At 39.0% G+C, this 12,526-nt stretch overlaps 1 long non-coding RNA gene across 1 annotated transcript in view; it reads right to left on the bottom strand.

Moving 5' to 3' along the window:
- Positions 1-3,244: 3,244 nt before the first annotated feature.
- The window catches only part of LOC142056069 (uncharacterized), a 48,331-nt gene continuing 39,049 nt past the window's right edge, over positions 3,245-12,526 (bottom strand). The window contains exon 3 of the long non-coding RNA XR_012660197.1: positions 3,245-3,401. This is a non-coding gene — a long non-coding RNA (uncharacterized LOC142056069). The remainder of the gene's footprint in view (positions 3,402-12,526) is intronic.

Genomic DNA, 12,526 nt, shown 5'->3' with positions numbered 1-12,526 from the left:
TCTTGCTGATGGGCAGACCAAGATTTCCAGTACTAGCACAGCATCCGTCCAGCAAGTCATACCACAGTCCATATGTATTCCAGGACAGCCTGATATTTTTCTCATGTGTTTCAGAGTAAAGAAACTACACACAGGAAATTAAGAAATTATTTCTCTACTTCCCTAGAAAAGATCCTCTTTAAGTGTCCTACTTCCTACCCTTCCCTATCCTACCAATGCTTGTGCAGCCATTATAGTTCCTGATGATATTAGCAGATGTACAAAAATTCAGGGCCTTTACGGTACCACAACTACCTTGAGGGGCATATAAAAATCTGTAACTACAATTTGCAACTCAGAAAATCATAGCAACTCTGATCAGAATGATATGCCGACATTGCCAAAAATATGATGGATTTTTCCAAGCAATAAATGTACTTATTAAATGTTTTGTAGACTAATTTGATGCATTTTGCAGAACTGATTTTTATTGCCAGTGTCATACCAATACCAAAACTTCTGTATCCACAAATCAGCAGTAGCATCCCTCACACGTAGAGCACTAGCTAGACACCTCCTTCTCTAAAATGGAGTCAGTGGAAACAGACAGGAGCTGACAGCTGGGCAACGCCTCTGCTTGACCCGCTGCTGCAACAGGGCCACGAGGGAGCTGGGGAGAGCACCCAGAACCCTGCCTTTGCCCCATCCATCTTTCACATTTTGAATTAATCTCTCAGTAGATCACAGCATGTTACAAAGGTTTGGGATTGACAGGAGGAAAAAAAAAAAGCACAAGTGTAGCAACCTCATTAGGATTCTGCTCTCAAAGGCTCCACACAGCTTTGTCTTTTGAAGAGTAAAAGCTGCTTAACAAGTCAGCAATAGCTCAGTCCCCCCCCCAGAACAGCTATGGTAACAGTCTTCATTGCACAAACACGTTTCTTGAACTACTTTCCCAAGTCTCAGCTAATGTGAACCTGTGGAGTGAAATAAATGCAAGACAGCTCTTTTGTCTCCCTGCTTTTTTTCTTAAAAAAAAAAAAACAAACCACTTCGCATGACAACTGTATCACTCCTGTTTCCTGTCTTTTGCTTTCTCTTAGAAATAATTTATCAGAATACACATTTCTGAGATTAGGGGTAAGTAGTTTATATGACTAAGTCCACAGAATCAGTTGTCACAACCACAGTCAAAGTTAACTGAAGATTTCAGAGGATTTCTGTCCAAGAGGAGCCAGTTGGCAGTACACTTCGAGAGGTACTTGTTCAAGTATTTGAGCAAACTTTTTAAGGTTAACAGGAATGCTTTTGGGTGGTTATGCAATTATGTTAATCAGAGGACCACAACAAAACCCACAAACAGTTGGAACTCTTCCCATTTTTGGAGACAAGCCAGCAGAAGCGTTGATTTTCCCCTTTACACCCATTTTATCTCAGAATCTGGACACAAGCCTCTGCCAGAACGCAAGTGCCTAGCTGTCCTTACTGGAGCGCCCGTGGCCTGCAGGGAAGCGCACTCAAGTGCCACATCTGCCTGAGGAAGAGGTGGCATGTTGGTTTTTCGCTCTAGACACTTTGCAGCTACTTCATCCAGCCCGAAAAAAAAAAATAATGTTGAAATAGCACGGCCAGAGAAATGAATTTACTAACTTAAGCATTGTCATATAGATGTCTAATATTAAAACCTGATGGACTGCTGTTGTCTTGCCTTGCATGAGGCCTGAAGGAAAAGCTGTGGTTCTGTAAGAGTGAGGGGCATGGGGCCGGCTATGTGAGGCCCTTGTTTGGCAGCCGACCCAACAGGTTATTTAATCCTGTATAGGAATTTGATCCCTTCTGTACAACTTTCAGCCACCAAGCTTCAGTGTTCTATTACAAACATCATAAAGATATTAAACACTTGCTTTAAAATCTTTCTACTGTACTGTATCCTTCTGAAACATGAACCCTGGGCATACAGGGCACAAAGCATGCAATTATTAACAAAAAGTGTAAAAAGCAAACGCTTTTCTGATTACTAAATCACAATAGCAGCATTAATCTCAAGAGTAAATGAATGAAAACCACAAAGCAGAGGTCAGTTTTTAATTTGAGATTTCTACTGATAAAAACTCTGTTAGCTGTAGTAGGACGTCGATTGCCTCAATCCTTATACATACTCAAGTTTCTGCAGAGTGGAATCAGAGCTGGAAATAAAGAAGCACTTAGAAATTTACATACATTTGCTTCACACACAGTTCCAAACACAGGAGGCGAATCTAGCCTTTTTTGAAGGGTTGCTAATGCCAGTATTGTTTCCATTCTCCCTGCTCCATCCCTTTGCCTTTATGAGAGATTTGAATTGCAGAAGCAGAAACCATAGTGTACTCCCAAAAGCACACCACCGACATACCCGGCACAGCTTGCGTATGTAGAATCACACATTTTCTTTATAAAGCATAGGAAATCCTAAGCATTTTAGAAATTCTCAAAATGACAAACATCAAATAAATATACATGCTGAGGGTAGCACATGCAGTGCTGTGTTCATTCAGAAGATGCTCAGGCACTGAACTCTTCAAGAAGTCCATGAATTTCTAAAGCGCATCAGCCTTGCCCTTTGAACAGGCACAGAGGTGAGCTCGTAGCAGAAAGTCTTTCAACACCCCTGGAAGGAAGAGGACCATTTAAAAGCAGCGGTTGGAAAGCCCCGACACGGGCCTTAGCGGTAACGCCAATTTCCCTGTAGAGCACAGATCTCTTCTGAAGGGAACTACAGGATTAACAAGTCAGATTTCTCATTATTTTGAGCACTGTCTGTTTAAATTTAGTAAACGTAGGGGCCTGTACACCCCAGGAGTGAGAACACATAAAAAACTTCATTCAGAACAGCTTGAAGGTCAACATACTTTCTGTGAAAATAATTTTCATTTCTTCCTTCCTCTTTACTTTATAAGCAGAATAAAAAAAGCCCAATTCCGAAACAACATGTTTTCTAACAGGCACCGACAATTTGACAGGGAAGAGCGAACAGTCACATTTCTAAGATCACTTTGTGTTATTTTTACACGTACAAGAGAAACATCAGTGATCTAGAAGTATTATACAGAATATACTGATTTAGCTTGTGCTACTAAGGCAAAGAAGATGAAACACACCTTGCTCATTCAGTGATTCATTCCAGACACAAATCATAGAGAAAACAGGAAAATATGCAGAGATGATAAGAAACAGGTGTGGGAATCAAAGAGAGAGTGCTCAAGCAGGACAGACAGACTCACCCAGGTGAAGTAAAAGAGTAGAAAGCATCAGTGTTTCCAAACAGCCAGACAGGGCAGGAGCTGTGCTGTGGGCTCTCTTGGCTGAAATCCCAGTGGATCGGATCCAGCTCAGTGCGGGAGAGCAGCAGGGGAACTGTGGTTGTATACAGGTCAGCAGCATATCTAAATAGGCATAAATGAGAACAAGATGTGTCCACACCTGAAAACACTTTCATGGGTTAAGTAGTTAGAAAAATGTTTATGTAACCCACTAAGAATATGAAAAGTATTTTCAGTGGAACACTTCTGATATTTAAAGAAAGGGAAAAAAATATCAAGAACTGTTCCTGCAAAGATCCATTTTGCAAGTACTACAGTTTTATCTTGCCCTTTAAGACAGAGGGAGGAGGGGGAAAAGGAATTATGATTCAGAAATAAGTCTGAATCATTTTTTCCTGGAACTATGCTTAGAAGACAGCATTAAGCCTGCTGTGCTCAGAGTTAACATCACAATATAACTCTGAGGCACAAATATTTCTAATTTGTCACCTAAACTCCCTAATTTAAACGTTTAACCTGGTGCCTTTAATCTAAATGAATTGAACATCACTGTAATGATCTAATGGAGAATCTGAAGTGCAAACCAGCATACTCCTGAAAAAAAAGGAAGTTGTAACCAGAATGTAGTATTCCTTTAAAAAGGTAATATAACAAGCACAGGGGTTTGCAAGAGCTGCTTCAGACTACCTCAGCTGAACTTGATACGGGTATCTTGATTGGAGGCTCCCAATGAAGCAGTTCAAACTGATTTCATATACTACTTCTAACCTCCTTCCACCCGTCTGCATCTGATGAGCTGGCTTCTCATCTCCTAGTCAGCACCTTGGGGTGGCAACCAGGTTTTTTTACAGGCACCACGCTCAGGCCAGAGGAGCAACAGTGTTCATCGTGTAGGTAGTGCTGCATCTTCACAACCCTGGTTCTGTTGTTGGTAGCAGCACCCCTTTGGCATTGTGTCAGAACAGCAGAAGGTAACTTCTTCTGAGTGCAGCTTAGCAACCCACAGTCCTCATGAATTACAATACGGAGTTTACAGACTGCAGTGACCTCTATTATTGTGAGGTTACACTTAAAATTGGCTCTTTCAGAAAGGGGAAGTCTACCACTTACGAAATATTTTAATACTTCGTGGGTCTTTCTGGATTTCATATATATATACACACTCACACATATATATGTATATATATTTATACATATATAAAATGAATTTTAGAAATACACACTAAAGTGTGTATGTGCATTTATACATACACATACATAGCTACACCTGATCAAGTACATTTTGCTATTTGATGACTCATTAACATGAACCCAATCATAAGCATATTTTGCTCTCATTTATATTTATATTTCATTTCTAAATATTTAAAACCAAATTTTCTCAACACTTACAGCATCTAACACATTTTTTTCCCCTGACTCACACAGAACACCACCACTCATATAATCCAAAAAAAGTGATACGTCTTTTGTAATCGGAACAATTTCAGCTACTTTTTTTTCAGACTTTAGTAAGTCTAAATAAATGAGCAGGAGAGGGGAGCTTTGGTTTTGTAAGGGCTGGTTTCACCTTCTACTGAACACAGATCTGTGAACAGAAAGTGATTTACCTGAATAAAGGACTTCAAAATATAGCCTTCAAGTAGCACAGTGAAAAACCTATGAAAAACTGTTCTGTCAAAGTTTTGTTTGGAGAAAATCCTAAAGCCTCAGTTTACACAATTCAAATAAGGAAGATTTAGTTAATTACCACATGCAAGTCTTGAACTTCTGACATTCTTCAACAAGCTGCTCACATACCCTACAAAACCAAATCTTAGTCATGCATTCCTAACTGGTTTCATACTGCCCCCCCAATCTGTCCTGCTAACGTTAAAAATGGTCTTGGAAAAACTCTTTGTACAGTTTGGCAGTCTCAATATCATATTTGTTGTGCAATGAGTCAAAGATGAGTTATGCTGTAGTCTAAATAATTCTTAAGCTATAACAGTTTTTGGGTTTGTTTTTTGTTTTTTTTTTTTTTTTTTTGCGTTGCTTAATTGTTTTCTGTACGGAATTGATAATTATTTGGACAAAAGTCACAGACCATAAGCCCAGCATAGGAGATGTTGCATGTGCTCCCCACCCCTATTCACCCAAAAAGGGCAAGCAGGCTCCAGCAAACTTCACAGTAGCCCAAAGATCAATGCTGGAACGTTTGGCAGGTTTCTTCCTCAAGCAATCAAAAACCTACTCCAAACACAGTTCATATTTCACGGGGGATATGTCCGATAAGCCACCTGCTGCTCATAATAAGGGAAGAGGCTATTACTGTGAAAGGCAACCTACCTAAGAAAGGCAGCCAACATTTTTCTTCTAAACAATTTGATTTAAAAAAAGAAAAATTTACTTTTACTGTCTCAAAATTACTGCCACAACTGGACTCTGTTACCTTCCATAGAGGTTTATTGTGTAAACAGCTGCCATCCCTTCTGGGGGTGCGAGGAAAGGTCTCCAGAGAAGCAGCAGGACAACAGCTGCCCCCGTCTCCCCTTCACCACAGTGGTCTGTTTCTATTGATAGGAAAATCCTCTCGCACATAAATAACACACCAAGAGTTTGTGTTCTCCAAGAGATAGTGTACCAATGAAACTAAAGCCAAGTAGACTGAGGACAGAAGAAATTATTTTTGAGCCACACAAAAACGTGTAATTTCTTCATTTTACTCTCTTATTTCTGCAGCAGTCTTTACATCATGTCTAGTTTAACTCACAGCTTGGCTTTCCCTGTTTCAGCTGCCACCCCTTAAAAATACTCAAACTCAGGAAGACTGTTAAATAAAGTGTTTTTAAAAGCTTGACTAGCATTAAGGTATGGTCAGAAATTCATGGGAAATTATGAAACTGAGTTACTAATTTCCTTAATTCAACCTCACTAACACAGAAGGAAAGATTTCCACCCTTTCCTAGACCTAGTGCATGACCTTCCTAGACTTGATTCATTGTTTTTTTTCAGTTACTAAGAGAATGCAAAAATGACAGCATCTCTCATGGCATACATGGTCAAGTATAAGCCATTCTCCTGTATCCCTACCCACTCTTCATTACTACCAGAGAGCAGATTTTTGAGCCTGCTCCAGACGATCTTTGCCTTCAGTAACGGAACTATTTAATCAGCAGGTCTTTTATTGGGCAGCATAATGTGGGTGACCACAGCTCACTACTCTCTCGTTTTTAAATTACACATTCAAGAGACTACATTTAGTTGCACAGGACTTTTTTCTGTCACCTTTCATTCTTGTTTCAACTCAGAATTATAACCCAGTCCATCTATATGCATTTCCTAAACGTTTTAATGAGGATGGGTAGCTACTGAATTATCAAAAGGTTACAGCAACCGTTCTTGGCTCACTTCTATCCTTCACACCCACATTCCTGCTCGAAGGCCAAGGTTTCTCTAGGATGAGTATTTATCACTGTTCCACAATACTCCCTACACACATTTATGGTAAGAGGGTCCATGGGTCTTCCATCCATGCAAAGAAAAATTTAGAATAAGAGAAGATATCCAGCTTCCTATTGATAGGCCAGAAGAACCACACACATCCTCGTAAGGATTTTCTGTACTTTAAAACTTTGTCAATAACCCCGTAAGTACTGACTGCTCCCTAGTCCCTCATTAGGAAACTGTAGCTGGGAGATATAAATTTTTGATGCTGACTAGTGATTTGGAGAGGTCCTATTTTTTTAAACTAATTTGAGACAATTTAAAATGAATCAACCTAAGGAAGGATTCTTTCCTTGAACATGATTAGAAGAAGCTCTCCAAACACTAAAGCATAAATTTATTGGTCAACTCTGACAATTTAAGACAATATATTTTGTTGTTTTGTTACTCATTTAAATTATTCCACAGGGTACAATTTATCAAAGTTAAAATTCTTTAAAGCAAAAAAATCAATATTATCACTACAGCCCAGCAATATATTGTATCTTCCATGGCAACCCCTTCAAAGAAGTAGAAGTCCTTCAGTTAAGACTGGAGGAGACGACAGTCCTTCCTGGAACATGTTTTACATTTAATCTGAAGAGATGCACAAAACTGTTGATGTATTTAAACTGAACTACTGTGCTGAGCACAGAGATGTGTATTTTATCCAAATTGTTCATTAGTCTGCTTTTAGTTTTTAGTCCTCTGTGTTTTCTTTAGCTCCTGTCATCCTCCCACGTCCCTCTAGTTACACATTGGAGATTTAGCAAATGTGTAGAAAATTCTAAAACCCTTAGCAAATGGCTTCCATGGCATTCATGGATTAGATACACTAATTTTCCTCTATTGGTTTATTTCTATACTGTCAGAAAGAAAACTGTCATTGCTCTTTACAGAAGTCACTGTATGTTGTTGCAGTAAGTATGCCAACCTACACTGATACTTTTCTGCCAGCTCCAAACCATTAACATAGTCTGTTGGTTAGCTGCTGTTTTTCACTGGCATGTGACAGGCCTCTAACATAGCTATTATGTGCCAAATATGATGTAGCACACCTGCTATTTGAAATGGTTCTGTAGGTGTAGCTGTCCTGTATAAAACATGCAATGTATTTTTCTTTACGGAAGACATTGTTCAGCAAATGATGAACATTGGTGCTGATTTGAGAAGTGGTGTATCATTTAGGAAAACTATAGTCTCACACTGGTGGATATTAGGAGGAGGGAAAGAGGAACTGACCACGTTTACTTAGAACAAATATGTTATCGAGTAGAGGCTTATTCCGAAGCCTGAACTATGCAGAAGGAATATAGGGCACAGCCAACTAACAAAAGCTAATTATTTTCAGACTGCATCAGTAAAAGTAAAATCAACTTCCACTAAAAACAGGCATGATATTCAGCAAACATCTTCAGTAACAGCATATTAATTCATGAAGATGCAGCTTACAACAGCATCCCATGCCTGTGAAGATGCAGCAGTCTCACAAACTGCTCATATGTGGCTTCCAATATTTATACAGCCATTTCAGACAAATAATTGTATAGCTTCATCTAATTATCGTGATTCCCCTGACACTGTAGTTTTAAAGGTCAAGTAGGGTATTTCTAAGCAGTTCAGTTTTTGAAGCAAACTAAGAAGAAATTAAAATTTAGGGAAGGAGCAGAAGTGCATGATCTTCTTTTGAACTCAGCCATGTGGAATTCAGCGATTAGAACTGAATTAATATACTGAAGAATAAATTAAGCTCAAGTTTATTTGCAAATAGTTCATATGATGTACATCTCCATCTTAAAGTAATTTTTGAACAGTTTACATATTTGCAGTCATCTTTATATTAAAGGAAGTGTACTATAAAAATAGAAAGCAAAGCAAAAGCGTTGCTCCTTTGCTAATCCCTAGCTTGCTTCCACGCTAGCATTAAATTACTTGTTCCTCATACCTATTCTTTTCCAACATATACTTCCACTTAAGATAGAAAAGTGCATTGTTTAAGGACTGGAGGATCAAGGCCATTTCTCACAAGCTTACTAGCAGTTGCTAGAATAAGAACAGTTATAAGAGAAAATTATATTTTTTCAAGTGTTTCCAGTATAGCACCTGTATTCCAAAACACATGGTTCATATAGATAATTGCTTGCTTTGATGTCCTTGCCAGGAAGTACTGGAAATTTATCTCTGACATGATAGAAAGAACAGCTTTGTTGATATTAGCAATTTTTCTATTTAGTCTTTTTAGGAGACATTCTAAACCAACTGGAAAAAAAAAAAAAGCCTTATCAAAACTCACTGATTAAATTACAAGCACGGTAAGAGTACATTGCATGACTTTCTTCTACAACCTTTTCAAGTTATTAGCACCGCAGCATTGCTACTCAGTGTCAAACATCTTCCACTTAGTTTTTGAATGAGGTCTTAGGCAAAACTGCTTTCCTGTTGACCTTATGTGAGGAAAGTCATGTTGTCCCTTAGAGATCAACTCCCCTCCTTCCAAACCTGGTATCCTCAAGATTACGGACCACAACTACATTGGGTCTTATCCAAGAGAGAGTAACAATCCCATTTTGTTAATGTCGCCTAACTATTTGTGGCATTCCTGTACATTCATCAATGTAAATATGGATACAGACATTCACTTAAGTGGTAAGTCAAGGTGGAGAGGCCAAAAGGTATGCTCCACTCATCAGACTGCGGTTCATAGCCTCGGGTCTGGCACAGCGGTATTTGCACCTCCAAAGGAGTACACTAGTCCTTTGTTTACCAGGGGTTTCAAGCATCTCTCACTTTCATAAAATCAGTAAGTCTCTGAGGCAGATAGAGTTTAAACTGAAGCCCCCAAGGCAGACTTTAAGTGAGTTGCTGAAGCAGCCCAGGAGGTTTTACAGACAGGAGCTGCCTCTGGGAGATGAGCCTCTCCCCTGAGGCCTGAGGCCCAGGGAAGCTGCTCAGGAGGTCCGAGGAATGCAGGTACAGGGAGAGCAACCTTTCCAATGTTACTTCTGCTTAGAAATGCTTCCGTTATTTCTTCACTCAAGTCTAGGAACATTAGTACCCATGTTATCTGTTTTGGATGCTGCAAATAATTTCATTTGTATTTTAATCTAATCTGCTTTGAATTAAAAGTCATTTCCAAGTGAAAATCGAATTGCTCACCAACGGATAAGGTATCCAGCTATCGGGGATTAAATAACAAAAGCATGCACATCCTGCATGCAGCATTTCAGGAGATAAACGGGTAATAAGATGTGATTCCACAAAAGTACTGTATGAGAATGAGTATAACAAGACTTTGAAGAGGCCGAAGCATCTTCCAACAGCAACTGACATCCAGGAGCTCTCTTTGCCTATTGTCAGGGTGGCAGACCTTGAAGTGTTTTGGTAGTTTGTTTGGCTGGTTTGGAGAGGGTTGTTTATTTGTAAAGAAGTTAATTTTAGCTTCCTTTAATGAAAAGATTATTGGGCTCATCTGGTTCTACTTACACAGCAGTTTCTACCTTCACACTGCTAGCTGCGACATGCCCAGTCAAACGTTTGACAACCAAATGAAAACTGGCTTCAAGCAAACAGATAATACAAAGCTAGTCCTCTATCTCATGCTGCCCAAGTGTTAGGGTATATGAAGTGACAGCTCTGAACTTCCAACATCTCCCACCACAATACAGCAAGTCGTTCATAAGTATGTTCAGCTGGTTGTCTCAGCAGGGCAGAAGGCCACCGCCCTGCTAGCTGAGGGACAAGACTCTCTTAACAGCTGTAGCTAGAACAGCAGGAATGGATCTACCTGCTTATCTCTCAATTCACAGACTGTTCCTGTCACCATTAGCTGATGTTTCTACAGTCAGTGAAGCTACTGGCATAGCAGGCTTTACAATTACCCAGCCTACATTACTAGAAATTACTAGAAAAAATGCCCTTGTATTCACTAGAAAATACTTTAGCCAAAACCAAGTTGGGAATAACTTTTGCCCTATGATAGCAGAAAGCTTAGTGTCCTTCATCTAAAGGGTGTTTTACCAAGATCCAACCACGGCTGAGATATGACTGTGTATTTTGTGTCAACATCAGACATACAAACACATCAACTGCAGATGCTCTATTCATTCCCCACCCCCACCCCCCGTGTTGATGGTCCTCAGACAAAAGTGCATGATCAGCATGCACCAGCTGTAATGGCACTAAATCAGGTACCGGCTGATGGGGAGGGTGGACTAGTCCACCTTCCCCTTCTGCACTTCCTCCTGAGGTAATAAGATTTTTGGTACCATTTCTGTAGTGACTCCTTAGTTATACGTTTTTGTTTTTTAAAGGTAAGGTACCTGCTAACTGCCTCTTGGCAGAGAGATGAAACAGGCTGAATTAACACTAATACTCTTTGTTAGGTTCCTACGAACAAAAATTCAGGTGTCACACTAAAAATTACAGCAGCATATAGAGTTACCTCAGAATTCAAGAAAAGGTTAATGACTGCTGAAGGAACTGATTTTGATTGCCAGTATGCAAACAAAATGTATCTTTTGTTTTTATCTATTTTTTTTTGTTTATCTACAGTACATATTAATTTTCCAGACTTGTAAAGAAATCACAATGTTAATACATGAATCTAACTGCTCTGGCTACACAGATTACCTCAGTCTTTTATCAGCATTTATGTTGCTGCAATTATATTAAAAATATAAATTTGCTCCTGGCTAATGTCTAAGAATAATCTAATAATCAGAAAGTTGTATCCTAAAAAAAAATACCAGGCCTTTTCTTTCATTTCTAAGTGATAGATATCTATAATCTTTTCAGATAACAATTTAACTGTTGTGTAACAACATATTTGCAATGCAGTTCACCTCTATGAAGGAAACTTCTTAGAATTAGTTTTTCCTAATTAAATTTCTCTGGATCAAGACAACTTTTAGGGATTGATAAGACTTGGTCAAGCATGTGAACTACCTTGAGCTCATCCTGAATACTTGATTTTCTTGCTTTAAGGAAAATCCAGTCATATAATTAGGATTTATACTCCTTGTGTAAAATTGCTTATGCTATTTTGTATGCCCTCTTTCAGAAGAGTAGTAACACTATTAAGAGGTTTCTTTTAAAGCTTATTTTATTGTCTTCTTATATATAACTTATGACACTTTTTCTAGATACTGCTTGCTCCCAACAAGTTTATTTGCACCGATTGTCATGAGCTGATGCTTTTAACAGCTGCAGACAGCTATGGCCTTTAACATAAACCCCTGCTGGTTTGCAGATTTGAATGATGTCCTCCATCAATATTTCTCTGCTCTACTTTGTGACAGTAAGAAACTTACTGAGTAGTAAAAAGCATCTTTACTTCCGTAATGTGAACAACCAGTGACAACTGCAAAATCATTTTGACATTTGGAGAGTTGTTAACATGCTCACATTCTCTTTAGCATCTTGAACATGCTAATTACAAATTTCATTACTGGGGAAAAAAAGCAGTAAGCTCAAAGCTTGACTTATGCTGCATATTCTTTTCACTGCATGATCACATTAGAATGATGAATTTGGGATAAAGTAAGGTACTGGCTTATGTCACGGCAGAGCAGTACCACATTTAGGAAATAAGACTTTCGTTAAAAATTGCCCAAAACCGCTCTAAGTAAAAGAACAAAGTCAGTGATATTCACGTAGCAAACAGCACAATGGTTCTCCAGTGCCAGAGGTGACGTGCATCCTTTGTCAAGTGCACACTGAAACTCGTGATGCCTCAAGAAAACAAGAGTGGTAAGAAAGGACACAGAATACTTGCACACCCCACC

Source organism: Phalacrocorax aristotelis, chromosome 4 (assembly GCF_949628215.1).
Source record: "Phalacrocorax aristotelis chromosome 4, bGulAri2.1, whole genome shotgun sequence".
In the NCBI taxonomy this organism is placed as follows: Eukaryota; Metazoa; Chordata; class Aves; order Suliformes; family Phalacrocoracidae; genus Phalacrocorax; species Phalacrocorax aristotelis.
The sequence above is the reverse complement of the archived record's forward strand: the minus strand, read 5'-3'. Positions and strand labels throughout refer to the sequence as shown.